This window comes from Macaca fascicularis, chromosome 20 (assembly GCF_037993035.2).
Source record: "Macaca fascicularis isolate 582-1 chromosome 20, T2T-MFA8v1.1".
NCBI classification, from domain to species: domain Eukaryota; kingdom Metazoa; phylum Chordata; class Mammalia; order Primates; family Cercopithecidae; genus Macaca; species Macaca fascicularis.
The window spans coordinates 23,467,767-23,472,300 of NC_088394.1; the positions used below are offsets into that span (position 1 = coordinate 23,467,767).

At 38.7% G+C, this 4,534-nt stretch overlaps 1 non-coding gene across 1 annotated transcript; it reads right to left on the minus strand.

Annotated features, from left to right (window-relative positions):
• Nucleotides 1-4,252: 4,252 nt before the first annotated feature.
• On the minus strand, nt 4,253-4,314 carry LOC123570698 (U7 small nuclear RNA). Its single transcript, XR_006694955.1, has one exon. It is a non-coding gene; the product is annotated as a U7 small nuclear RNA (small nuclear RNA).
• Nucleotides 4,315-4,534: the final 220 nt, after the last annotated feature.

A 4,534-nucleotide genomic window follows, 5' to 3' on the forward strand; every position in this document is an offset into this window, starting at 1 on the left:
TGCTTTCTCAATTGCCAGAAATGCATCCTCTATATTTCTTTTTATCAATCACTTTCTATAGAAACATACTCCACAACTTCGTAGGCTAGATAGGTCAATTTATCCCTTCTTAGAGCACAAGACGCATTTACATTTCTAAAGCCTTGCCAGGGCCACTAGCTCATGCCTGTAATCCCAATGTTCTGGGGGGCCAAGGCAGGAGAGCTGCTTGAGGCCAGGAGTTCAAAACCAGCCCAGGCAACATAGTGAGATTCTGTCTCTCTCTCTTTTTTTTTTTTTTTTTTTTTTTGAGACAGGGTCTCACTGTGTCACCCAGGCTAGAGTGCAATGGCATGATCTTGGCTCACTGCAACCTCCACCTCCCAGGTTCAAGCAATTCTCCTGCCTCAGCCTCTTGAGTAGCTGGGTTTATAGGCATATGCCGCCTCACCTGGCTAATTTTTATATCTTTGATAGAGACGGGTTTTACCATGTTGGCCAGGCTGGTCTTGAACTCCTGGCCTCGAACTCCTGGCCTCAAGTGATCCACCCATTTTGGCCTCCCAAAGTGCTGGGAGCCACCGCACCTAGCCTTTTTTTTTTTTTTTTTTTTTTTTAAACAAATAGAAAACAATTTCTAAAGCCTGACTTAGGATTGCCTCTATGTCACTGTGCAGTGCCCCTCTAGATAAAGGTGTTTTCAAATTCACCTGTGTGGTGCCCTGGAAAGAGAGTATTCAACCACACAGGCACTATGTTCGTAAGGAAACAAGATTAAAATTTTATTTCCATCTCTTAATTGGTACTGACGTCCTAAGAGAAATACTGGTCCATTAAGTAAGGAATGCTAATTGCTTACTCACCTCCTACTGACAGTGATGACAGGCTTGGTTAAGGGTTTTTATTAAGGCCCATTAAAGGGAAGACTGTGTGGCAAGTCGCTGGGTTGCTTGGGAGGCAGAGACTTGAACAGAGATGCGGAGGGGATGCTGGTGGGAGTGCAAAGTGTAGGAAGGTGCAGGTGAATGAGGAAACAGATTCTGGGGGAGGGAGGACAGCTGGGAAGAGTGCAAGTCACATAGATCACATGCCTTGAAAATGGTTTTGAATCTGAAATAGTTTGTTGTAATTTAAAACAAATTTAATCCTTACTGATTGTGTTAGTTCATTTTGTGCTGCTAGATGGGAATACTTGAGGCCGGGTAATTTATTTTTTTTTTAAAGGTCTATTTGGCACACAGTTCTGATGTCTGGGAAAAGGTTCATGATTGGGCATCTGCATCTGATGAGGTCTTCAGGCTGTTTCCACTCCTAGTGGAAGGTGAAGGGGAGCAGTGCATGCTGATCACATGGTGAGAAAGGAAGCAAGAGAGAGAGGGGAGGCGCCAGGCTATTTTTAACAACTGTGCTTGGCCGGGTGCAGGGCTCACGCCTGTAATCTCAGCACTTTGGAAGGCCAAGATGGCAGGATCGCTTGAGCCCAGGAGTTTGAGGCCTTCTTGGGCAACTTAGTGAGACCCTATTCTACAAAAAAACAATAAACACCTGAGGCCAGGAGGTCGAGGCTGCAGTGAGCCAAGATTGTGCCACTGCACTCCAACCGGGGCGACAGAGCCAGAACTTGTCTAAAACAAACCAAAACTAAACAAAAACAGAAACAAAAACAAAACAAGCTCTCATGGGAGCTAACAGAGTGAGAACTCACTCGCTCCCAAGGGAGGGCATTAATCTCTTCGTAAAGGATCCGCTCTCATGATCCAAACACCTCCCATTGGACCCCCTACCTCCCAACGCTGCCACACTGAGGATCCAATGTCAACATGAGCTTTAGTGGAACAAATATTCAAGCCAGGGCCCTGATATACACACCAGGTGCATATCTACTATATGGCTCAGCAATTTCATGCCTAGGTATTTTATCTACATCCAATGAAAATATACATCTGCAAAAAGACCTCTGCACAAATGTTCATAGCAACCTTATTCACAATAGTCCCAAACTGGAAACAATCCAAGTGTCCATCAAGAGGAAGATGGATAAACAGATAGTAGTAGTTTCACACGATGGAATACAAGTTCAATATTCCTTATCCAAAATGCTTCAGGCCAGAAGTGTTTTGGATTTTGGATTTTTTCAGACTCAAATTGTACTTACTGGCTCAGCATTCCTAATTCAAAAACCCCCAATCCAAAATGTTTCAGTGAGTAATTTCTTTGATCATCATGTTAGCACTCAAACAGTTTTGTATCTTAGACTATTTCAGATTTTGGATTTTTGGATTAGGGATGCTCAACCTGTTTTACTCAGCAATACAAAGTAATAAACCACTGACACCCAAAACAGGATGAATGAACCTCAAAAACATTGTTTGACAAAAGAAGTTGGTCACAAAAGGGAACATATTGTGTGACAGCACTTACACAGTCTAGGCTTAGCCTAGGCTAATTGAATCTATGGTGATAGAAGAATTAGATTGAACAGAAAGGGGCATGGGATGATGGAGATGCTTCATATCTTATTTTGGAATGGTTATTACACAGATGTATACGATAGTCAAAACTCATCAGACTGAACATTTAAGGTCTGTACATTTTATTCTGTGTAAATTATACATTGATTTTTTAAATGTTTTTAAAAATTCTACGAGTTGTGTTTTTCATTTTTACAGGTGAATATCAAAGTTCAAAGTGAGTGAAGCGGTGGAGCCAGAATTTATGACCAGCTTTGACTGATTCCAAAGCCCATGCTATATCTTATGACCACTATATTAAAACATTCAAAAGTTCCTCTGCTAGGAAAATTAGGCAAGAAAAAAATAAATAAATAAAAGGCATTCAGATTGGAAAGGAAGAAGTAAAATGATCTTTATTTTCAGATGACATAATCTCATATATAGAAAATTCTTTTTTTTTTTTTTTTTGAGATGGAGTTTTATTCTGTTGTCCAGGCTGGAGTGCAGTGGCGCAATCTCGGCTCACTGCAACCTCCATCTCCTGGATTCAAGTGATTCTCCTGCCTCACCCTCCCAAGTAGCTGGGATTACAGGGATGCGCCACCACACCTGGCTAATTTTTTTTGTGATTAGTAGAGATGAGATTTCACCATGTTGGTCAGGCTGGTCTCGAACTCCTGACCTCAAATTGTCCACCCACCTCAGCCTCCCAAACTGCTGGGATTACAGGCATGAGCCACCATACCCAGTGGTATATAGAAAATTCTAAGGAATACACAAAAAAAAAAAACTAGTAGAACTAATAAATTCAGCAAGCTTGCAGAATATAAGAGCAATATACAAAAATATTTTATACAGTAGCAATGATCAATCCAAAAATGAAATTAAGAAAACAATTACACTTACAATAAGATAAAAAATAATCAAGTATTTAGGAATAAAATCAATAAGAGAAGTGCAAGACTTGTTCACTGACTACTGCAAAACATTGTTGAAAGACTTAAAGAAGACTTAAATAAATGGAAAGGTATCCTGTATTCATAGATCAGGAAGCTTAATATTGTTAAGATGACAGTATTCCTTAAATTGGTCTATAGATTCAGCACAATCCCTATCAAAATCCCCACAGCATTTTTTGCAGAATTGATAAGCTGGCTCTGAAATTCATATAGAAATCCAATAAATCTAGAATAGCCAAAACAATATCAAAAAAGAACAGAGCTGAATAATGCATCATTCACCATTTCTAACCTAGAGTTTCAAACACAGAGTAACAGTGTGAAGATAGCATGGTATTGGCATAAGGATAAACACATAGATCAATGGAATAGTATTGAGAGGTCAGATAATTACAGTGAATTGATTTTCAACAAGAATGCCAAGACAATTCAATTAGGAAAAAATAGTCTTTCAACAAATGGTGCTGGGACAACTGGATATCCCTATGCAAAAGAATAAAGTCAGATCCCTACCTCACATCATAAATAAAAATAACCTCAAAATGAATCATATCTAAATGTAAGAGCTAAAACTATAAAACTGCTAAAAGGAAATTCAGGAGCAAATCTTTATGACCTTGAGTTAAGCAGCGGTTTCTTAGGTATGATGCCAAAAGCACAAATGAAAAGAAAAAATACATAGATAAATGGGACATTATCAAAACAAAAAAATATATATGCTTCAAATAACACCATCAAGAGAGTGAAAAGACAACTCACAGAATGGGAGAAAATATTTGAAAATCAAATATCTGATAAGGGCCTTGTATCTAGACTGTATAAAGAACTAATGCAATTTTTTTTTCCATTTTCTTTGCTGGGGAGGGGTTCCGGGTAAAAATCAGAAAACCTGCTAGACAAATTCTAAAAGAGCTGTAACACTACTGCAACTCAGTAATAAAATGACAACCTAATTTTAAAATGAGCAAGAGATTTGAAAAGAATTTCTCCAAAGACATATAAATGGCTTATAAGCATATGAAAAGATATTCAACACCATTAGTCATTAGGGAAATGCAAATCAAAACGACAATGAGATACCACTTCACACTCATGAGAATGGCAAAAATATGAAAGACAGACAATTACAAGTATTAGCAAAAA